This window comes from Meriones unguiculatus, chromosome 10 (assembly GCF_030254825.1).
Source record: "Meriones unguiculatus strain TT.TT164.6M chromosome 10, Bangor_MerUng_6.1, whole genome shotgun sequence".
Classification (NCBI taxonomy): domain Eukaryota; kingdom Metazoa; phylum Chordata; class Mammalia; order Rodentia; family Muridae; genus Meriones; species Meriones unguiculatus.
This window is the reverse complement of record NC_083358.1, coordinates 6,966,201-6,991,221: the sequence shown is the minus strand read 5'-3', so window position 1 is coordinate 6,991,221 and position 25,021 is coordinate 6,966,201.

The window sequence follows — 25,021 nt, the reverse complement described above, 5'->3', positions numbered from 1 at the left end:
ACCCTACCTCGATGTGTGATTTGGAACTTACAACGTGAGTGAAAGGAACACCCAGGAGCCCCTGGGAACCAACACATTCAAGCTTCCTGCAGCAATCGCTTGTCACAGAAACCTATAGAGAGTTGCTGAAATCAGGGGATGTACAGGGGTGCATTCCCTCCACAGGCTTCTTCTGGAGGTGATCTCACCTGCCTCCTCCAGCTCCTAGGGACTCCAGGCACCCTTGGCTTAAGGCCATGACCCTCACTTCTGTCTAGACTGCCCGTGGCTTTCTCTTTCTTTCTTTCTATTTTCTATAGAGACCTCTCTCACCGAGTTTAGAGCCCAACCAGATAATCTGAGATATCATACTGAGCGTCCCTGCTCCCAAGAATGGGAGCCCAGGCTGTGGCCCAGAGGCCGCAAGCAGTCCAGGATAGCTATGAATGTGGCCCAACACAGAACCATAAACTCAGAACACAACGGAATTGCTTGTGATATTTTCATAACTCGTTGGTCTTGTTTGTCAAGCATGAATCTTGTTGATGATGTCATAATTCAATGACATGCAAATACATGCACGCTGTTGTAATGGGATCCACGCACCACAGACGGGATACCCCTTAAATTTAATGTACAGTCCAAGACAACACTTGGTCCACTGTGGCCCAGAAAAGCCAACAGGTTGTACATTCCCTGCTTCACTTAATCTCAGTAGCAAAGACCCCTTCTCTGATGAGACACAAGAAGGGCAATTCTGGAGACATGAAGACCCTGGGCCCACTTCCCTGCATCCTACAGAAAACAGAGTGAATTGCTACCCTCAGCCCCCTGAAACAGAATCATTCCTAGTGGAGAACCCCATGTCCTGAAGTGGGTGGGGTAACCAAACTGTACATGGCTTCTAGTTGACTGGTTTCTCCATCCTGCTCTGCCTTGGGCAGTCTCAGGCTCTCTTCTACAAGTGAAAACCTGGGACCTTTCCCTGAGCAGGAAGACAGGAGGGGCTGTGGGCTCCGAAGCTCTTGCTGCCTGGAGCCTGAGAGGAATAGAATCCCAGGGGAGCCTACATAGCATCATGGTAGACACGAGGTACCCAAGACGACCCCAGGCTAATCCTGCTCTGTCATTTGCTGGCCTGAAGACCTCCACAAGGTATCTGACTCCTGGGTGTCACATCCCAAGATCATGGTGACAGGATGACTGGGTCACAGAACACTCCGCACCAAGAGGATGCAAGGGCCAACAGCTGCCCTATCAGCTCCACCCTGTTTATCCGGGGCGCTCATGCCTGCTCTCTGGGCTTGCTCTCCAACCAGCACAACCTCTTCTGTGTTTTCAGACATTTTCTGAGGGTGCCGATGAGTCCTCCGCAGGCCCACAAGGCAGTCAGAGGGGATGAGGAGGAGGAGCTGGAAGTAAGACAGTCATCTCTTTGCCAAGCAATCATCAGTGCGCCTGGTGGGTCTGAGGAATGCCTGCTGCCCAAGGGCCAGCTCTGGTGGCCAGCCAGCTCGATAGCCGGACCTGCTGGCTCTGTCTTATTGGCATGTTTTGTACTGACCTCATGGTTGCCTCTGTTCCCCTGGAAGGTTATCAGGAGCGATACGAGCCTCACAGTCACCTTTCTCGCCACCACTGTCCATTCCCTTTCTCATGCAGGTCCCTGCTCTCTGGCATCCACAAAGAGCAAGCTCAGAAGCCAGCTCACCTTCTGAAAGTCGCTTGTTCCCCATGGCTTCAAAAACGCCATGTCTCCAGGAAAGGACTTGGATGAGATCACGGAAGTTTCCACTCCAGCAGACATAGCTAAACCACACAGTTTTCAGGGCTGTGGCACCCAAGCCTCCCAACCTGGAGGGAGAAACAGAAAGTGACTCTTATGGTCCTCTGTACAGAAGCCTGAGGCCCAGGTGTGGGCAGCTGAGGTCTCTGAGGATGCTAGGGGCCTCTGTGTAGCTACTGGGAGGCAGCCCACTTGGGTATCCCCACACTTGTAGGTGGTGTTATCAGTTCTCCGAACCATTCAGGTAGCTTGTCCCTTGATGGTGCCTTATCTTCCATTTTAAGACAGATGCAGCCACACTGAGATGCAAATTGGTTTTCATCATAGTGACCAAACACCTGTCAGAGCAACTTTTTGGGGGTGGACAGGTGATGGCACTCATGTTCTCAGAGCACATAATCCATCATGGCTGAAGGAGCACACGGCTTCTTACAGCTGATTGGATGGTGAAGTAAAGGCAGGGCAGGAAGCAGGACAGTAATCACTGAGGTCCACCTCCATTAGCCACACCTCCTCACCAAGGTTCCTCCACCTCCCCAGGCAGCTTGTGTCCCCACACCAGCCTGTGGGGACATGTCATCACACGGTATTGTAGTCACCTCCCCTTGAGAACATCTGAAGTGTTACCATGGGCAGAGGTTGGGGAAATTCACAGCTCCTCAGCCCGCAGTTTCTCGAGCTGAACAGAACTGGTGTGTCCACAGGAGACCGTTGGTTCAATGTGGAATCCACACCACATCAGATACAGGGAAACTGAGGCAAGAGATACTCTGAAAGTGACATATCCTCTCTCTTGGATCTGTAAAGTCGTGGCCACTGCCCAGAACCAAAGATAGGGTAAAATCTGCCTTTGGACCACAGGGATGACTTTGGGGTCAGGGGTTTGGATCATTTGCTGAGTCTCACACCCTGAGTGATATGTAGACAACACCTCCTGTTTTTCTAGAAGGACCCCCCAGCACTCATGTAGCCAGGTTCCCCTGCTCTATGGAGCATAGCAGCCAGGAAGAAGGGAAGGAAGAACTTACGGCCACGTCATGCCATGGGAGACCAGCATCTCTACATGGTGTCAAGAACAAGAGGCAGGCCGTGCTGGACACCCAGCTCTGTCATTGACTCACGATGTAGCCTCTCTCATTTAAAACACACTCGTGGAAATAGGACTGACTAGACTTCCCAGGCAAGATGATGGCTAAGGTGCAGCGTGCTGATACAGCCAGAACCCAGTGAAGGCAGCAATTACTGTAAAGAGCGGTAGTGGCTGAGGCAGAGCTCGGGGCTGCCTCAGCTGTGATCCTCTGATTTACGACTAAGGTGAGCCCCTGTCCCCAGCCCCACCCCCACTCCCATGGACCATGACATCTTACTCCCAAGGCCTGTCAGAGCCCCCAACAATACAATAAATCTCCTGCCGACCCCTGCCTGCCCTCCCTCGACCCTCTCTGTGGAGACGGAGCTGTTAGGAGTGTGTCGGGCTGTGAAACTGCACCCCCAAAGTGCCCCAAGAAGTGGAGGCATCTGTGACGGCCACTAGCTTATCTGATTGGAAGCCAAGACCTGCACTTCCCTCCCTGTGCCCCGGGCAGCCTGCAGAGAGGAGTCCCTGCCGATTTTAATCTGGGGTGCATGGCAGGTGGAGTACCCCAAAGGGGTTCAGGTGCAAAGCATAACAACTTCTGATTGAGCAGAGAGACCAAGCCCCCACATCCAGACTGTCGGCCTGGAACTGGGCTGGGTTTGGGACAGTGACGCCTCCCTTGAATTGCTTTCTCAGCAAAAGAAGTTACTGACTTATGGTGGGGTTCAGGTATGGCCTTTCCAGAGTTCACAGTCTCCAGACACTGGCCTCCCTCTGTTCCAGGCCCGACAGGTCTGTCTTGTCCTCTTGTGTCAGCACTCCTTTGCTTCAGAGAGAAGCTCAGCCACAGCTCAAAGAAACCCTGGACCTAGCCTGGCTCAGACCTTTGGCCAGCCAGGAAACACGCTTCTGCCGGGCTCAGGCATTTGTCAAGGTCCATCGGCCCTCACATTCCTGAATGTGAAGGACTCTCATTGGAGTGCAAGGCCTGGACTGAGTTGGGGACCGCCTCAGACCTACCACTGTCACACCTTACCTCTGTGCTGCCTTTGGAACCCATGTCAGCTCACAGCCCCAAACAGGAAGCTGGCAAAGGGTCTAGCTCACACAGAAGAAAACCATAGAGGAAGCCATCACAAGGATCAGAGGGCGAAGGGGCTAGGAGCCAAGGTCAGCCGTGATCCTGGATGTCCCTGGAGGCTGGAGGCTGGACCAGCACAGGAAGCTACATCCTGTTGCTGCTGTAGAGAACCTTACCAACATTTATCCTCGAGATCCTTGAGCATGGAACCAAGGCAGCTGCTGGCACTCCCCTTCTGGAGGCACGGGGAGGCTCCTGTCCCATCTTCTAGGGGGTCCCACTTGTCCCCCGTCCGCAGCTGCTCAGCTCCAGACTCGGCCTGTGTCGTTTCTGTGTCGAGTCCCCCTGTCCTTTCTCCCTTCTCTTACAGAGGCTCCTCACTGGACTTGGGGTGCCTGGGACACTTAGGATGCTCTCACCCCAAGGTGCTTCTTGTAGCACACCTACAGTTTGCTCTGATAAGGTCACATTGGCGGTTTCTAGGGACTTGATTCAGGTGTTTGAGGGGGTGCTTTTCAACGCAGCCTATCCTGCAGGTACAAGCTCAGAAGTGCTTAAAGCCTAAGATTAGCGGCTTTGGCGGCTCCATGTGGAAAACTTTCTTTGACAAATAACCACACCCACTTCCCTGGCAGGTTCTTGGAAGAGTTATACAACTGGCCTAAGGGCAAAGTGAGGATGAAGTTGGGTTCCTCTGACCCCTGATCCCTGACCCCTGACCCCTGACCCCTGATCCCTACCTGCATCCTTTGCACCCCCCTTTGCCCCCAGCAGTTCTCCTGTAGGAAAATCCACCCTGGGAGCTGAACTCAGTTCCATGCTGTACTGTAACAAGCTTGAGTGCTCACAGCCGCCAGCTCTCACCCGACCCTTTCAGAGCAATAACTGCTGAACTGCAGGCAATGGAGACACTGAGGGCCAGCCATGCCCCCCAGCCTGTGAAAGGCCAAGTCCCAATTTGCTTGAATGCTACCGTCACAAACACAGTCTCCTCAGGCACATACCTGCTGCCACATTCCTTCTCCTCCTTGGTGACTGGTGGCTGTGCTGACGTTCGAATGGTCACAGAGAAGACAGGACCCTCACCGACTACACATACGAACTTAGAGAGGTTCACTAATTTCCCTGTGTCTTCTTTTCTTTTCAGCCAGGAGAAAAGTGCATCTGGGAGGAGACCGCTTGCCAGCGACAGGAAACCAGCTTTGACTGTGGCCATGAAGCCTAGTGATGTATCCAGACCACAGACTGATCTGTCCGGCTGGACGGCAACCCTGCTGAATGCTCAACAGAGGCATCTGACAGCTCCCCTCTCACCATCCTTCAGGGCCTCCATCTGGGATCCGAGCTATCATATCCTGCTTGTCAGGCCACAGCTCCAGGCCACAGATCTGTTCAGACTCCAGCCCAACAGGAGAGCCAGGACCCCCTGCCAGGTCTTCAGGTGGCATGTCACCACCCTGGACCTCAGAAGGTGCAGCCTCAGACCATGTGCTTCTACATCTCGGCCCAAATCAAGATGTCCCTCAAAGGTCGGGTAGGTTCCAGGAAGGTTCTCTTGGGGCTGTCACTGCAGGTCATGCTGAATGTGTGGACAGCTCTTCACCTGACGCCCATCAAGTCACTCGGGGCAGAGGAGAAAGGGGGACTCGTGGTGTGCAAGAGGCCATTGGGTTCTATCCAAGGTCATTTAAAAAAAGCCTTAGGTGGGGAACTATGTAAAAAAGACTGATGCCTCTAGGCTGTGCCTGCGTGCGGGGGCAGCTCAGCTCTCTGGAGTGGAGCGTGTTCTATGTGTATTTGAACAACCCTGCCCACCCCGGGTCCACAACGTCCAGAAACACCCACACACATAGTCAGCTGAGTTTGTTTTTCCTTTCTTTAAGCGAATAGACTTAGCTACTGCAACACCGTCACAGACTGGATGACTCAAATGACAGCCGTTTATTTTCCTACAGCCTGACGTCTGGGAGCCCCCGTGGCTACCAGCACCATCAGGCTCCAGGGAGGGGGCTCTTTTTGGCTTGAGCATAGCCACCATCTTCCTGCACCTTCATTCTTTCCTTGTGAGCTCCCAGAGACAGACAGATTCTCATCCCCTTTCTTATAAAGACACCAATCCCACCAGGGCCCTCCCCCGTGCCCCACCTAGACTTTTGACCATCCCTCAAAGGCATCATTGCCCTGGCATGGCACCCTGGGAAGTTAGGGCTTCAGTGTGCAGACTGATGCAGGGACCACGGTACCTTCACAGGTGATGAGCTATGGTGTATTACTAATATAAAGCCGTGGATGTGTGAGGGGAAGAAAGGACATGTGCCAGGTGACCCCAGGCCAGAGATCTACACGTCACAATGCAGCATCCTGCTGTTGGAGTTGATAAACCAAAACCCACAATAACCAGAGAAACAACAGGCCTGCAGTTGCACTGCCTAAAGATGTCTTCTCCATCAACTGGGCCCTTTCAGATGTCCACCATGGTGCCTGCCAAGCAACTGACCCCTCACAAATGGCTTTCCCACTCAATTGGTGGAGGGGGTAGCCAGATACGGTAAATTAACTCAGAACCTTCACATGGCCCAACTGGAGTCTCCATTTGTGACCACACGGCTGCCTGGTGACTGACGGGCGGACACGTGGTCCAATCCATCATGAGGCTTGACAGGTATCAGCATAGAGATAAAACAGATGTCGGCCGAAGGGGCGCTGGAGGAGGGTGAGAATCCAAAGCCTGAGGGCTTGTCAGGCAAGGGTGGGTGTTCCAGAAAATCACTCACCTCAGGGTCCTTTTCCTGAAAATCCATGATTAAATATATTAATATCTGAAGTGTTCTTCCTTCTCTTATCAGCACAGCTGGAATCAAGCATGTCTTTCTTGGTTTCATCTCTGAAGAAACCCTTCAGCTTAAAAAAAAAAAAAATCAACAACAGTGACTACTGGCCTGGTGTTAAGAAATGGACCTAGAATTTCCCCGGAAGTTTCCACCCCACATTATTAAAATATAAAGAAAAATTTGAGCTTTGTCAGGGAAGCAGACCATGTTGACAGTTTCAGTGAGACACATTTACCCTCCGTGGCTGCTGCTAAAACGGAACCATCCTTTCAAAGACTAAGTGTTGGGTGCAGGGCTCACCGCTGGGCCACACTGGGATTCCTACCTGGGATCTGCAGCCACAGGTCACTCTGAGCAAGGGGAGAGACACGCCGCAGGATTCTAGCATGCCCACTAGAAAAAGGTCCCGTGTGTTTTTCTTGATGGTGGCTACCTGGGTCTGGGGTCGCTGGAAAGTCACGTATCTGTCAAGGTGTGTGTGATTAACCTGCACCCCATTTTCTGAGCCCAGAAATGTTTTGAGGGGCTTCTTCTGTGGCTTGGGTACCCATCTGGGTGGGCAGCAGAAGCTCATCTGGGTTTCTTGTAAGCGTGGGTCTGTCGCTGTGGATATCGGAGACAGCTTAATGTCAGCAACGTCCTCAGCAAGCACTCTCCCTCCGGGACTGCCGAAGGCGGTGGTGGTGTGTTGGATAGAGTTCCGTGTGCCAGCCCTGACCTCTGTGGCTGTAACATCATCTGGAAATAGGTTTTCAGCAGCTGCGACGAGGTAAGAGTCCCAATATGAGGCCACCTAGGCTCAGGGTGACCCCTAACCCCAGTAGCAAGTGTTTATGGGGAAGGAGAATGGGGTGGTCATAGTAATACCAGAGAAGAGCCAGGGGACAATGAGAGGCAGAGGTCAGATGAGAGGCCACAAGCCAAAGGAGGGAAGGACTCCCGCTCGGGACAGGTGTACAACCCTGTCACATCTGGACTTCGCACCTCTGGCCCCAGGCAGCCAGAGAACAAATTTCTGTGACTTCTTTGCCCTGATAGCTCTGGAAGAGCCGTGGCCTATTCTGGACACTGACCCTGAGCCAAGAGCTGCTTCTGCTTAGCCTGGTACAAGCTGTGGGGACCTCAAGATCCACCTGGAAGAAACTCACCTCTGGCTTCACCTTCACCATTTTTCTGTGGAAGGCTCCCATGTCCACACACTGATGCCACAGAAAGTCAGGCTTATTTGGTGAACATGGCCCAAACCCAAGTCCACAGATGGCTTCAAGAGGACTACAAGTAAGTACTGAGGCCAGGTCGACCTGCTAGAGCTGGACTGCTGCAGGCTAGAGGGTGGGTTTGGAGGGCGCTTTTAGCTCCCTGAGCTCAGTTCTCTGTTCTTAGGAGGGGAGGATGGCAACCTCCCTGACAGAAAGTGTCTGGATGGAGTGTCATTGAGTCTTCGCACCTAACGCTCAGCGGTGAGCATCAAACGCGACTTTACTCTGGTCTGTCAGCTAAGGCTCAGCTATTTAAACTCCAGGAGACTTGGCATGAGGACAAAGGGATTGGAAGCCCAGCGGAAGCACAAAACAGGAAGCAGATCTGCTAGAGAGGCCCTAGGAAGGGGTCTGAGGCCTGTCCACAGAACAAGCAGGGCTTCGTGGCAGACACGGACAGCGGTCTCGGTGCAGCGTCCACTTTTAAAGAGAGCCGGGCATGTGGAGGGGCAGCGGGAGGCACTGAGCGCCCTGGGATGCCACCTTGCAGGAGCCCCTCAGAGTGCCCCTGCTTTCTTCATACACCCGCGTCCATGCAGAGCCTCCATAGCTCACCTCACTCAAGGCTCCACCCGCCAGTTTGTTCGCCACTTGGCCAGGCCCTGCCCCTCATCACACCTGCGCTCTGGTACTCCAGAAGTAGGGCCACCTCATGGCTTCTGCCCCATTTACCTGCCTTGTATGCCCTGCCTATGTGGCTAAATCACCTCTCTGGGCTGCTGCCTCATCACTCTGACAGGTCCAGGGCTGTGTGCTTAGAACACAGTGGGTATGCCACAGGAGAATGGAAGGGATAAAAACGGATGCATTAAAGAATGGATGACAGACGGACAGACAGATGGATGGATGGATGGGTAATAGATGGATGGGTGGATAGATAGGATTGATGAATAAATGATAGATGGATGGATGATAGATTATTGATTAATGATAGATGATGTATGGATGGTTGATTTATAATAGATGGATAATAAATGGATAGATGATAGATGAATGGATAGACAATTGATTGTTAATAGACAGATGGGTAATGGATAGATGATTGATTTAGGAGGGATGGATGGATGAAAAAATGACAGGTGATCAGTGGATGAATGATGGTTTGATGGATTAGTAGTCAATGGATGGGTGATTGTTATATGAATAGATGGTTGATGGTTGATGGACGACAGGATGATCACTGGATGGGTGAGTGGATGAGTAAATTCATGATTGGTGAATGTATAAACAGCCCTTTGACATACAGAGACAATGGCTCGAGGACCTTTCTTTAGTCAGGAGGAAATTTTCTCTACTTGGATATTTGACAAAAATAGCTCCCAAGTAAAGCTGATTTGATACACATTCTTTTTTCAGCGTCACAGAGCAAAGATGAGCCCAGACATGGCCTCCTCCAATTGTTCTTAGTGCAGTGGCCAGCATGTGTGGGAGCTGTCAGCACATTGCTACCACACAGGCCCTGTGTTAGATGGTTGTGTCTCCTTCAGAAATAGTGTCCTGAGCCCAGGTGTCTTGGAGCTACTGCCAAGTGATATCAGATGTCCCCAATGCATTTCCACCAGCAGCATTTCTCAGAGGATGCAGCATTCAGGGAGCCAGCCCAGGGGCACCTGTGTAGGACCCACAGCTCCATGCAGTAGCTGACTTCCCCACGCCTCCTCACACTGACTTATCCAGGTCACACAGCTACTACCATCTGATCCACTGTTCAGTCCCAGAAGTTCTAGGACGAATTTTCTCCTGCAAGAAAAGCCGTGTCCTCAGGGGTTGACCCTTCACAGAAAAGGCCAGGGCCCTGGGATAATGATCAAGACTTTGGCCCAGGCCTCACCTTTCCGCTGGGGCCACAGGTCTGTCCTGCTAGTGAGGTGGTTGACAGGCCACTGCCTGCAGCTGCGCTTGGCCTTGCTGGCCCAGCTGAGCTCAACGTCTTACAGGTGTGGACTAGGGAATTGGCTGCTCCCGTGTAAACCCTGGACCGAGATGAGAGTGGCCGGGTTGTCAGAAGCCTGAAGTCCATCATGGGCCTGGGAGGCAGCTTCAGCCCATCCTGTGGCCCCGTCCCTGACCTCCCTCCAGACACACCGTGTGTTGTCACCAAACAGCCACAAGGATAGTCTTTAGACAGTGCCTCTTATCAGTACCACCAACCAGAACCAGATATACACACAGCAGGGGCAGGGGACACCAACCTCACAGAAAGGGGTTTCAAGGGAGGGCAAAAGCCTTTAAGATGAGGGCAAAAGCTGGCATGAAGGTTGAGGCTGAGGTGGAGGTAGAGGTGGTAGCTGAGGTGACTCATAGGCCCCAGATTTGACTGAATCTCATAGGCTCTTCTGTAAAATACAATATTGCCCTTCTCTCTTGAGAAGTAACGCAAAATTAATGAGGCAGCTTACTCTGTTAGCAGTCCAACTCCAAAAGGCTCACCCCAATAGCCTCCACTCTACCCAAGATGTCAGTCAGCACCCTGCATTGGGTCACCATGTATGGACTCTCAAATGGCCCCGGTTTTGTTCTCTAATCAGGGACAATGTGTGTCTGGGGCTTGCCTGGCTCCTAACATCACCACCTGTTATTACGTCTTTTATCTCCATCCTCCTTTCACTGGTGGAAAAATCAAGGCAGGGAGTTGGAAAGTAGCTTTCTCAGGTCACAAGTACGGCAAGGCAAGAAGAGCGCTGCCATCTGTGGCCTAACAGTGCCCACACCCAGGGAACTCAGTCATAAAAGCGAGTCATGAATTATCTGGCGACAGACCGAAGGGCGACATTTCAGGGAGTGAAATCTATCTCTTTTACAACTGTCCCGACGTGTTTATAGATATGTGGGTCTTCTGGGTGGGGGAGGGGAGGCAGCAGAATCTCCCAGCCCCCTCCCTGTATCTATGGGTCTGAGTTCAGCTCCTTTTAGATAAGGGGTAAAGCTTCCCTTTTAGAGTGACAGAAAGAAAGAAAGAGAGAGAGAGAGAGAGAGGGAAAGAGAGAGAGAAAGAAAGAAAGAGAGAGAGAGAAAGAGAGAGAGAGAGAGAGAAAGAAAGAAAGAAAGAAAGAAAGAAAGAAAGAAAGAAAGAAAGAAAGAAAGAAAGAAAGAAAGAAAGAAAGAAAACAAGTTCAAGTTGATCTATGCCACCAGGTCTCAGCCATCTTTCACATCCTCTTCCAGATGGTTCGAGAACAAATTGTATTTACAGCCCCGGTGTGGGTGTCTGGGCATGGCTGGGCAAGGCTTAGGACTCTTGATCCCTTGGAGTTTATTCCCACAGTGAGGGTTGGACACTCTCCCCACTCCCCCTCAGCTCTTCGTAGCTGCAGAGGCAACAGTGGAGCTTCTGGATCCTAGGAGCCAATTCTAAAAAGAAGGAAGGGAAGAAAAAGGCAGTGGCCTGTGTGTTCCAGGCCTAGCCTTTTCTAAGTCTGCCTGGCCCAGCCCTGTGGAATGCGGCCCTGCCTGCCTGATGCTAGCCCAGGGCTGCAAGTCGTTTCATGGCCGGCCATGTCTGGAACCAAATGGGGCTGAGGCATTAGAGACACTTCCTCACATTATGATTCTCTCCTGAGCTCAGCAGCTCCCTCAAGAGCAGCCAATTTTGCTTTGAAAGCACATGGGAGCTGGTCAGAGAGAGGCTCGGAGTATGAAGAGGTGAGCTACTCAGGCTTCCGAACACTGCAGATCAGCTAATGTGTCACAACAGCAGAGGACCAGCAAACAATCCCAGGTAAGAGAAACACAAAGAGAGCCTTCCCTGAAAATGGGGCTGAACGGGAGCCCAGGGCACCTGGCAGTGTGACCCAGAACCTTCAGCATGCTAAGCCAGCCAGCCAGCCTCCCTGGCAGATCCTAGCCAATCACTCTTATCACTGAGCCACAGCCCAGACCTCTTTTGACTTTTTGAGTCAAGGTCTCACAAAGTTGCTCAGGCTGGTGTTGAACTCACTCTAAAACCCAGACAGCTCTCAAGCTTTCATCTGCCTGTCTTAGCCTCACACTTTTGTGGTAGAACAAGCCTGCAATGTTAGGTCCAAGCCTAAAGGCTTTCAAAAGAAGGATTTGGTTTTGTTGTTGTTGTTGTTGTTGTTTAATGTATGTGTGGCACGTGTGTCTGCACACACGTGCATGTGGAGGTCAGATGACACCTTGCAGAACTCTCCAGTATGTGGGTCCCAGGGATCAAATTCAGGTCGTTAGGCTTGGTGGAAAATGACTTTACCTGCTCATCCATCTTGCCGAGTCTTTTGAAACACTGAGAAAGTGGTGGTGGGGAGGGTAGCAGCTGGCAGAGTGCTCAGGCAACTCCAAAAGTGACCACAGAGTCAGAAGTGCTTCCTGCAAGACAGGAGGAGTGGGAGCTGGAGAAGCCAGGCCCAGGTGCCCACGTCCTGATCTCAGGTGGCGCTCATACCACAAAACCCCTTCTAAGTTGCCCTACCCCTTCCGTCTGGGAGTAGGAGACACTAGCCCATCACACTGAGGTATGTTTAGTGTTCAGAGAGGCTGAAGGGCAGCCAGGGAAAGGGGGACACGGGGGATCAGACCCCCCCCATGGCATCATAGGAGCCATTCTGAGCAGAATCCATTGCACCATATAAATGTATTTTTGTTGTTCTGTTTTGGAATTTGTTCTCTCTTTCTTACTGTTTTTTGTTTGGAGGTATGCCTCAGCCTCAATCTAGAATTACAGGTCTATGCCCTCACTCTCAGTCCTTAGAATATTTTCTGTGACTAGGATCCTAGTTTTAAATATTTGCTCTTTTAAAAACAGACATTTCAAGGGGCTGGCTCAGTGGTTAAGAGCACTGGCTGCTCTTCCAGAGGACCCGGGTTCAATTCCCAGCAGCCACGTGAAAGCCCACAACCATCTGTAATGCCAGTCCCAGGGGATCTGGCACCCTCACACAGACATACATGCAGGCAGAACACCAGTGCACATACAAAGATTTTAAAATAAAAAATAAATAAATAAAACAGTGGGGTTGAGCAACCGGGATCTTTGTCCTGTGGAAACTCAAACTAGAGGGCTGTAAGGACCTCTGCTCTACCCTTGCTGTAGCTGGGCCCCAAGGGTTCCCCAATAAGAACTCAGTGGCCCTGACAGAGGGCTGTTGCCTGTGTCAATAAAGACACCAGGTTCTGGAAGGGTCCACTCTTATTTGGGAAGCATGGAGGCACTATTTCACTCAGAGCAAGGTCTGGCTTTCCACAAACTTGGTAACCAGCTGATTGAATCCATCCCCTGGAGGAAATGGCAAAGTCTGGCCATCAGAGCCCAGGCTGATGTCACTGCAAATCTGTGGCCTCGGCTTCACCTTCTCCAGCTTTTAAACCTGAGCTCTGTGAGAGCCTCCATCCCTCCTCCAGGCTTGGGGCTGGATCTTGTGCCGCATTCTCTCCCACATGGCCTTTGCTGGCCACACTCCCCAGCCAAACTGGTGTCCCCATGCTAGTGGACAGCTCAGGGCTTCCGCATGACTGAAGGCCCGCTGTTGAAACTCACTCAGCTCCGCCTCCACTGAACCTGCTGGCTGTCGAGTGCCTCTGTGACACTGACCCTGGGTACTACAGCTCAGGGAGTGTGGTGACAGGCCCACACCACAAGCTCATCCTCATCTGGGAAAGCCCCGGAGGCAGGAGACACCTCTTCCTACACAGCCCCTCCTAGAGACTCAGAGCACAGGGCCCATGTCTGCTCTTTGGATCCCAAGGATCCCCAAACCCGTAGCCAAGTTTGAAGCAGATGAGTAATGGGTAAGGACCTGGTGAGATACCAGATTTTTGACTGTTTTGCAGTTTTATTTCATTGGTGTAGATTGTGTAGTTGTGTCAAATAATGGGGTTCATTGCGATTTTTTTGTTAAGGAAAGAGAGTTTATTTTGGCTCGTGATTTGAGGATAAAGAACATCATGGCAGAGGAGGCCTGCTGGCCAGAACTTGAGTTGTTAGAAATATGTGTCCACAGTAGGAAGAGACTGCGACACCTCCAGACATGTGCAAAAGGTCTTCCAGTCCATTAAACAAGTATTGAGTGAGAAGATGACAAGAGACGACAACAGTCAATTTTTCAGTGCTGTTTAGGGTCCCGGTGAGGACCACAGTATCTAGCCACGGACATATATTCCTGTTCCTTCTGGTTCCTTTCTCCCTGAGCAGGACAGAGCCACACACCAGGTCCACAGTGTTTGCCGCAAAGCAGAATGAGGCCCTGAGGATGCCCGCATGCAGAGGACTCTCGGTCAGGGCCAACTCTCCTGGGTGATAATCGGTCTGCCTCGGTGTCTACTCCACCTCTTAGCCGCGTCTGTCTCAGCGACAACACACAAGACCCGTCAGGATGAGGAGGAGTTCAAAGCCAGCTACTGAGTTTGAGGCTAGCCCGAGCTATAAGAGCCTCTGTCTCAAAACAAAAATAAACAGAAAGAGGCCCGTGGTCCAGCTAAGCATGGCAGTTAATCCTGCCTGCCAGCTTGAATGGATCTGGAAGTAAGTAGACAGGCCTGGTGGAAGAAATGGGCTCACTGAGGCCTGGGGGCACCTCCTTGCCAGGCCCACGCTGTAGCCTCAGCTATGGCTTCTTATAGCCTCTCACGGAATTCCTGCCTCCACAGAGGCAGCGCCTGCCCAACCCCTGTGCTCTAAGGAGAAGGCCTGAAAGGATGTGTCCCCAGCACGCAGAGCAGGGGCAGGTTTGCAGCCCCAACCTTTATCTGCACACTGTTTAGGGAGCAGAACCTTGCTCACCCCTCAAACCCAAACGCAGATGTGAGGGGTCAGAGGCTGCAGTAATTAGCTTAGGAAGGCCATGTACACTTGACCTGACCGCAGAGGTCACAGGGAAACCCCAAAGTACTCCGTGCTATTTTTAGCCCTGAGGGTCGTGTGATCTGATCGGACCAGCCAGGGGTGGCAAGAGTCCTACAGTAAAGCATGCAGATGACAGAGAGGGCGCTGAGCTAGGCATACATCATGAGGTCCTTGCCTGTCCTGCTGCTGGGGAGCAGAGCCAGTATAGGGAAACCGAGGCACAGGGTGATTCAACAACAGAGGAGTCCAGGGAGGCGTTAAAGCTATAACATTGCCTCAGCCCTTTGAGAAGTTGGGCCATAGTTACCTGAGCCCCCACCCCCCACCCCCGAGCAAGGCAAGCACCTTGCGCCTCAGCTGCCATTAGCTGTGAAATGGGGTGAGATGAGGCTTAAGAGTGTATCACCTAGAGGGCAACACCCTGTCCCACGGCTGGCAGGGGCCTAGAAAGGAGACAGAGGACTGTGTGCAGCCAGTGGCCTCCTAGAGACGTCCCAGAGGGAGGGTAGACCCAGGGCAGCCACAGGAGCTGAGGGAGGAAGGGGAGGCTGAGGCCAGCCGAGGTCACCCCTGCCTCGTCAGGCTGGGCGGGTGTACAAGGAACTTGTTTAATGGAGCTCTGATTACAGAAGATAGGACCTCCCGAAGGCTTCCAGAGGCTGCTTCAGAGAGATTAGTATTTATTACGGCCTGAATTAGCTGGCAAGAGGGCCTGCTTCTGTGAGACGCTTAGCAGAGCCTGGAAGCCCGGCCGTTCTTTTATTACCCCATAAACACAGCCGCGCTCTCTCCTCTTCCTCCTGCTCCGCCCTCGCTCTGTCTTTTTAAGCCATTTAAACCTTTAATCAGAGACTAATTGGGCAGAGCAATAACAAATCCCTCTCTCCTCTCCCAGGGCCCTGGACAGGGAGGGGGAGCTATGAAGACCCAGGAAACCTCGCAGAAGCCTCATGCCATCCCAGGCAGAACCAAAGCCTTGGACCCAGAGCAATCCCGTTGCCCTGGCTGGATTGAGCTTCATGGGACCAGGCTGTCCCTGCTGCCCCCTACACACCCCTGGGGGAGCTATTTCACCCTCACTCTGTTCTCCCTGCCCACCCCCACCCTCAAGTTAAATCTTCTAGGAAACACTCACAGATCTGCCCAGAGGCCTGTCATTTAGTTACTTCCAGATCCACTCAAGTTGACAGACAAAGATTAACCACCACACTTAGCTAGACCACGGGCCTCTTTCTTTTTGTTTATTTTTGTTTTGAGACAGAGACTTTTACAGCTGAGGCTAGCCTCAAGCTCAGTACCTAGCAGAAGCTGGCTTTGAACTCCTCATCCTCACATGTCCTGGGACTGTGGCTATGCCACCATGAGGGATCCAGAAGTCACACCTGCCACAGCCCAGCCCACACCACTCCAGCCACACCGGCCACCCCACACAGACATGGAGGGCCCACACTGGCTTAGGCTCATCTCCAGAGAGGGCTGCCCCAGGCAGTGCTCCAAGCCTGTGGGGCCTCTTACATACCAGGAGGTAAGGAGGCTGATGGATCAGCGTTCTCACCCTGTGAGTCAATGGCCCTTGGGCTCTTTTGAAGACCCAATCAGCCCATGATGGCTTCAGTGACCACGGTCTCTCTTGCTCTGGGGCCTGCTGCACAGGTAACAGCAACTCAGGCTGAGCGCTAGTCTGTGGGAGAGACTGAGGGGTGCAGGCAACATATTCAGGAAGCAGAACACGGAAGTCCCCACGAGAGTCTATTCCCAAGAGCAGCAATGGCTGCGGCAACCAGCCCCAGAGCTGGGTCCCATGAACACCTGCCCCACAGTTCACCCCATCACAGTCTCTCCGTGGCTCCCTCCTGTCAGGCACGAATGTCAGGGAAGAACTACCCAGGACAGGGCAGCTGCCTGACATCAACAGGAAGGAGTCAAGTGAGCACAGACCAGCATCCTCTGAGAAGGCTTCTGGGGGGGGGGGATCTAGAGCACAGGTACATCTTCAGAATGTAGCATCAATATGAACTGTTACTATCGCTGAGGATATTGAGGAAGGCCGGATTAGTTTCTGGTTAAATACTGGACAAGGGTGTCCACTCAGACAGAAGCAACCATTACTCAGAGCACTGGAGATCATTGTGGTCTCCAGGTGTGAAGCAGGGAAGTGGCGGCCACTTGAGCTTTGAGGCACTGGGGAAAGCCGCACTGCCCAGTTAGGTCCCGCTGCACTTTGATGTGGACCGTTTAAGGCAGCAGGGGAGGTGACAGTGTCTAGCAGGCATGCTTGTCTGCCCTAGACACACACCCTGTGGGGCCTCATTGTCCTTAGGATCCGGCTGTGTAGATGTGGGAGGTGCCTCTGGTGGACCTGGCTGCATGTCAGGAGCCTATTCTGGCAAGAACGCGCTGGTGCTGGCAGTACCAGTGCAGTAAAGAATGGAGCGTCCAAGTGCCTCTCACTCACCAGCAGGGTCATCCATCAGTCCTTTCCCGCTTTCCCACCAACGCCCTACTTTACTGTCAAAGGAGGCGGGAGAGAAAAAGGAAGCCAGAGGCGGCGGCCGGGGTAGGCCGGAGAGCACACTGTGTTGGGGGGTGGGAGAACTGCCTGGCTCTTTGAACTGCCCCCTTTGTTGTCACAGGGCTTGATAAGCCCACCCAGCACAAAGGCATCCAGGGAGAGCATATGGACTCCATTACTGTCCCCTGCCCCTCCGTGTACATCGCAGCCGCCACCCACCAGATGCGAGCTCGCTGAGTGGAGGGGTCAATTTTCTTAAGTGGATTTTAGTCGAGCCGGTCCAGGCCTCTTTGGAGTGAGTGGGGTTGACAGCTTTCTCTTTTTGACCTCAATCTGCCCTTGGGATGGCATTGCACACCAGCCCTGCACTGGTGCTCACCTTGTTGGGAGGAGCACGGTCCAGCATCAGGGTGGGGAAAACTAGCTGGCCTGCTGCTGGTAGGTACCAAGGAGGATGGGGGGGGGGTGCGGTCCAGTGGTTCAAATAGCTGCCTGTATCATTGCAGCCAACAGGTAAAGAGCCTAGCCTCTAGTCGGTCCTGGGCATGCTCCTTACCAGCTCTGTGCCTCAGTTTCCCCTATAGCATCATGACTGACAAGCAGAGAAGGTCCCAGAAAGTGGAGAAAGAAGATGGGGAGGACAAATGACTTCAAAGCACTGACATCAGGATAAACAGATGATGCAATGATCCGAGACCAGAAACAAAGCTGTTTTTCATGGTTGTTTGGTTTTGACAAGGTGGCAAGGCCTTCAGCGGGGGAAAGATGGGCGGACCTCCACAGGCAGAACAACCAAAGTGATTCCCACCCCGCACCCGACACAGAAAGGAACTCAAAATGGACTGAAGGGCCCAGACTTAAGAGCAAAACCTGTAAAAACGTAGAGGACAGAGGGGTCCGTTATTCTAACAGGCTGACATTTTTGCTGACACCAACCCAGCTGAGTCAGGGTACCGCCCCCCAAAGTCACAGAGTTCTCCGTGTCCTGATCTAGACAACGCCATGGGTGGAGGGATCAGTCCCAGCAGTAAATCTGAAGCAACACGAGTGAAAGGAGATGGCTGGAAGGAGGCGACTCCCTCTGGACTTGAACCCACCACCCGCCCTTCCCACACTAGCACAGAGAGAACAATGCCGTGGCTGGGCCTCAATAAAACTTTATTAACAAAACAAGCCGTGTGTGGGATTGGGGCCCAGGCCACAGTGACCTTTCCCTGATCTCCTACCCACAGGAGATGGCCCTCAGCCCCACATGCCCACCATCAGAAGGCCGTGGAGAAAGCAGGAGGCCTGACGGGAGGGAGGAAACATGACCTCCATGAACCACCTCACAGAAGGCTCCTAGTATCCAAGCTCCTCACCATCCCCACGGGACATCACCTTCTCTGTTGTTTCTTAAAGAGGAGTTTTCTTCTGCGTGCCTTCACCTGGGCAGGGAGGACCACTTTGATGTGGAGAGTGCATTCCTGGGAGGACTTCAAGTGATGACTAATGTGGAGATGACAGGATTGTCATAGAAGGGGCGTACTCTCAGAGGCTTTTCTTCTAACTGGCCCTACAGGGGATGTGCCTTTGACTAACAGTGTAGAAAGAATCCTACAGAGCCACAGTCAGCCAACAGGCAAAATGGCTAAGGGATGGAGGGGCCAGCGAGCCCAGACCTGCCTGGCCTAGAAGTCTTCAGCGCATCGTAAAGAAGCACAGGGCTGACGGCCGTGGCTTCCTCAGCATGGGGTCTCTAACTTTGAGGTGGCCCAAAGAAACTACTTTGAAGCCAGAGCGGCAAAGTATCTGGACTATAGCAGGAGGCTGGAACCCTGCAGGCCTCACTATGAACGAGTGTCTTCAAAGTGGATAGGACAAGGGGACCATGGGTAAGAGCTAAGAGGTGGCAGAGGCAGAGCTCTGGTTCCATTACAGAGCCCTTACAGGCCAGCTGCCCGAGGCAGGGCTTGGGTGGGCTGGAGTTCCTGTGGTGGTTTGAATGAGAATGGCCCCCTTCACATGTTCAAATACTTGGTCCCTAGCTGGTGGAACTGTTTGGGAAGGATCGGGAGATGTTGCCTTGTTGAAGAAGGTGTGTCCTCGGGGGTAAACTTTGAGGTTTCAAGAAACTGCCATTCTGAGTCTCTCTCTCCCTCTCTCTTTCTCTCTCTCTGCCTCATGGTTATGTCTTAAGATGTATGTTCTCAGTTACTGCTCCAGTGCCATGCTTGTCTGCCTGCTGCCAGGATCCCTACCACGACCATTATAGACTCTAACCCTCTGAAACTATGAACACCAAATCACCCTTTAATTTATAAGTTGCCTTCATCATGGTGTCCCTTCACAGCAAAAGCAGAGAACTAAAACAGCCCTTTTCTGAGTTTTTCTCATGAGAAGTCAGAACCTTGGACAACCAGTAACCTCCCCAAGGTCACCTGACTCTCAGGGCCTGAGCAGAGGTAGGCCACAGCTCTGATCCAGCTCTGAGCTAGTCTGCCCTGGCCTGCCCTGCCCCGCCAGCACTGACGTGAGCTCTGCCAGTCACCCTGGACCCTTGAGTCATCCCAGCTGAATTCCCTGCTCATATCTACACACATCCATCAGTTTCCTATGTCTCTGCTTCCCACGAGGAAAGTGTGCCATTCATGCCATCTTATGTGTCTACCCACTGGGTGGGTTGAGGGATCAACCAAACAGAAACACACTGATGATCCACTGTATCTATCCCCCCTCACTGCTCTGGAATTAGGTTACATGCTGCTCTTCTGGGGTAGGGGAAGTTGGCTCTGCCGAGTTGGTGCACATGCAGGGCACACTAGCCCACGTTTCTCTGCCTTTGGCTGGGCTATACCCATCTTCCCTGGCATCCAACCTAGGACCAGCCGGGTTCTCCTAGAGCGTCCTTGCAAAGCTATGATAGAGCGGCCAGTTTCCAACACACTCAGACAGGACTCCCTGGAGTGCTAGATGCTTGAACACCACACTGAAACACCAGCCGCCATCCAACACAGGAGAAAGGGGATGGACACTCAGAGGCTAAAAAGGAGGACACCCAGCTGCCATCGGCTGGAGCCGTGGCACCCTTCACACAGGTACCGTGTTTACACCCACACGGGACCCTGCGCCTCTGAATGGGAGGGTCCACTGCACACTGATCAGTGAGCCCCCAGCCTGTCTACCACACTGTCTGCAGGGTCCCTGTGAGCTCAGGGCTGGCCTGAAGCAGGCACCACGCACACAGGCTGGCCTCATGCTTTCACGAACCCTCTTCTGTCCCACAGGGAAGCAGAGTGCCTTGGGCCACAAACACCTAGGCTCTGTGGTTCCTGGTCACCCAGAAGGATAGTGACAGGTACTGGGAGAAGCTTCACCCCTCCGATAAGACTAGCCCTGGAGAAGGTCATTGTTAATAAGACAGGAGCAGAATCAGATGCAGCCATATTCCACTTCTTCCTTCCTGGCCAGCCAGGAATTGAGTGAGGAGGGGTTTCAGGAGGGTAACTGGGCTGCTGTTATACACACACATACACACACACACACACACGCCACTAGCTTAGACCAAACCACTCAGCCATGATGGACTGTGTCCCCTCAACCTTCAGCCAAAATGAACCCTCTTCCTAAAGCTGCTCTATTAGGAATTTGCTTATAGAGACAAGAAAAGCAACTGCCATGGTAGAGCTGTGTTCAAGGAACAGATTGGGCAGGAGACCTGCAGATCTCCTGTGAGAGTTAGCCTTGGTCATCAGTGTGGAGTCAAGCTGCTTCCACGGAGCCCACGGATGTCAGCCGGTGTGACGGTGGTACCTGTCACACATAGCTGTGAGCCACTTCCCGAAGTCAGGCAGGAGCTGTGAGGGAAGCTGGCCACCTGGCCATAATGACCCTCTGCCTGCCATTACCAGGTGACCTAGCCATGCTGGAGCCTGAGACCAATGAGGACTGACTTTAGCAAGCAACGCCAACAATAAGCTTGCAAACCACATTCTTCCACAGAGCCTCTGGCAGTGTCCCAGGAAGTAAGACAGGGAATCAAGATAACCCTTCTTGACCCTGCCTGGAGAGGTGAGCAAAGGTTGAAAATATCACTGCAGGATAGTCTGAGGAAAATCAGAAACTGGCCTGAAGGTACAGTTATCAGAGTCAAAACAGTCAGGGCCAGTAGACGGCAGGTGATCATGGAGGGGAATTAGACACAGAATGCACAGGCAAGCTTCCATCTGTGGGAGATTCCCCCGATGACCTGTCAGCTAAAGACGACAACCATCCCTAGCCTGGACTCCTGGCTGACCAGGAAAGATCAGAGCCCTCCATTGCAGTACTAACCCATGTTTCATAATATTTTACTGAGCCGGGCACAGTGGTGCACGCCTGTAATCCCAGCACTCAGGGAGGCAGAGGCAGGTGAATCTCTGTGAGCTCAAGGCCAGGCTGGTCTACAAAGAGAGTCCAGGAGAGCCAGGACTACACAGAGAAACCCTGTCTCAAAATAATAGTAATAATAATAATTTACTGGGTATTTTTCATATATTGCATCTTTCTTTTAAACTTTTCAACACAGAACATTACAGCATCAGGCACAGGTGACTGTGAGGCGCTACTGAATTGTATTGTCCCAACATCAATATGAAACACTTGGTGTTTGTCACCTAACCCTGTCGTGGGGGATTTTCCTTATTTAAGTCACATTAAGTGCTGCGGAAGAGACAGAAAAAAAAAAAAAAAAGAAGAAGAAGAAGAAGACGAAAGAAACCTTAGACTCTGCTTGGAATTTGGAACTGGGCAGCGGGAGCTGATGCTGGCTGTCTGAATCTGTGAGAGCACGGAGGGTCCAGGCCCTGGAGATGATGGCCAAGGCCGGCGCACCAGCTCTGCAGTGCTGGCCGCCAGAGAGGCTCGTGAAGCGAGGGTTTGAAAGAAGCTCTCAGGGCAGACGTGGCCCTTGCTATAAGTTTGTGGGCTTTAACACTGGACACCCATGAGGCCTTGATGGTGTGCCCAACCTCTGCTATCCAGCCACCCTGGTGGCCCGGGCTCTCCAGACAGAGTGCTTCCCCTGGCCCCACACGTGCAGGCCACAGCAGGCTGGGTGGGAAATGGTGGGCCGGTTCCCTGCACCACGGTCCAACTTGGCCTGAGCTGGGTGGCAGACACCCAAGCTGCGTCTGCAGAGGCCTCGGAGCGGCTGGAAGAGAGGCTCTGCACAAATACGTGCTGGGTTTTTTTCCGAGGCTTATGAGCACTTATCCATGTCATAAATTGTCACCTACTTACGCTGAAAGAAGACAGATCTCCTTCCCACGGAGGGCTTGGGCTTTCCTCACACACAGCAGAAAGGGTCTTTGGGGACAAAGGCGTGACTCCACAATCGGGGTTATCTGTGGGAAAATGCAGAGCCCAAGCCAGCAGCTCCCAGGAATCACCCATTTGCTCCCTTAATCAATAAATTCTCATCATCCACTCAGCCCATCAATAAACTGTCATCAAGAGCTTTCTCTGTGTCAGGGTGGGGCTAGATGCTTTGTACACTCAAAACATGAGACACAGCAGGGAGGCCAATGCTGAGATGCAGTGATATCATCACAGATGCCACAAGGTGGCTGGAATCAGCTCAGAATTGATTTCTAGGAAAGGAAGGGGCTAAGGGTGTGCGGAAGGCAGAAACGGCTGAGGTCTCTGGGTCCATGATCCACAAGGGTCACGGGCTTGCCGTCTACCTCCATGACTTGTCATAGTCACCATGGGGCCTCAGGGCACAGAAGCAGAGTTCTCAGGATGCCTGGCTTAAAGCCCAATCCTGCCATTTGCTAACCGGCGTGACTTAATTCAGTCTTCATTTCTCCATGCCTCAGTCTCTTAGTCTGTAAGATGGGCCTGGTAGTAGCTAGCATCTGACTTAGAGAGCTGTAGGAACTGAGTTGTCATCCAGAGGATGAGCAGCAGCCCACCCCCACTCTATCCCCCATCAGGTCCTTCCTACTTGGGACAATTCTCTTCACTTCTAGGTGATGATGTCAAGGGTCAGAGTGGCAGAGATATGCAACACGGCTGGGAAACAGCAGAGTCGGGATTGTCACCTTATCCAAGGGCTCCAAAGCCAACTATGACTAACTTGAGACTGAGCGAGAGAGACACAGCAGAGCCAAGGACTGATGTCTGCCTCAATGGACACAGCCGGCTGGGCATGAGCACCTCTCATGGGCTTCCTAGCTCTGGCACCCTTACCAGCCTTTCTATCTCCCTCCCAACAGTTATCTCAGAGCGGGTCTCAAATCTGAGGGCCGTGCTCCCTGGATGGGAATGCCTTGAAGGTCAGTGACTGGCTTGGAGGCCTTTGACTCCTGCCCGCTACAAACACCATCCACGGCACTCCACCAGTGAAAAATTCTGGCGGTTATCCTTTAGTTCTGACACGGAAGTCCCCTCACAGCATGGCCCCTGGCCTCCACCGTGTGGCCTCGGCTCACCAAGGTGCTTAGGACGAGGGCATGGGCCAGCAGCTCAGCAACTGGATGAACACATTCAACAAGAAAGGTGAGGAGGACACGGGCAGAGATCCGCATCGGACTGTCCTTTACGGTCACCCGGAAGAAAGAGTCGGCGCCTTCCAGCAGCAGAACGGATGAGCAGCTATCTGAAAAGGGCCCTAAGGCTGATACCGTTGCCGCATGGCTGGCCATTGAACACGCTGTTTTGAGCCAGAGGTGCCAGGAAGAAGGCTTCTCACGGCATGAAGCCACTTGCTTGAAATGTATCGAACAGGCAAACCACAGAGACAGAGGAGCTGCCAGGGGCTGGGGCGGTGGGGCTGGAATAGCTGCTAAGTGGGTGTGGGATTTCCTTTGGAGATAACTGAGGTATTGAAGAATTAGAGATTTTCTACAACACAGGGACTGCATTAGAAGCCACTGACCCCTTCACCTTAAAACAGCTAACATTTTGCTACTTTCACTTTAATTAAATTGTAAAAGAAGAGGAAGAAGAGGAGGGGGAGGCAGGCTGGAGTTATGGGCAACTCAAAGCCCTGGAAAGTCGATTATTCCATCCTGGCATTATATAAGTGCTGAGGCAAAGACGGGAGGGAGGTGGCTGGAGGCAGCTGCACTGGCCAGGAGCGGGGGCAAGGCTGGAAATGTTTGGGGTTTAAAGTAACAGGAAGCCTGAACGAGGTCGTAAATCAGCGTTTTCTGACTGGGCTCCTTGTAGGGCTCAGAACAGAGTGTATTAAATGTCTGGGCATGTGTGCGGCTCCTGCTGCCAGCCTGCCAGATCCTACCACGGCAAGACTTCTCATTTGACGCTGGTCTCAAACTGGAAATCGCTCAACCAGAAAAGCAAAAACCCAGCATCTTCCAGCACCGGGTCTGGGACCCAACAGTGGTCCATGGGGACACGGGACAGAATGGAGGGAAAGACAGGTGTGTCTCTTGCATAGCTGAAGCTTCAGGAGGGACGGACGTTTCCTCTTCAGGGCCAATGTCAGAGTTCAGAGTTGCCAGCACAAGTGACGTCACAAGTCTAGCCCGTGTCATCAGCTCTGAGACAACTGGGTATCATCCACTGACCCTCAGACCACACACTGGCAGAGTCTCCACTCCAGCTTCCTAGGGTAGGAGGTACTGGCTGGCACAGGGTGCCTGCTCCTACCTCGTAGGAGCCACGTGGAGTTCTCAGAATCCTACCTTCTTTTTTACGGCTCTGTGGGTGTACG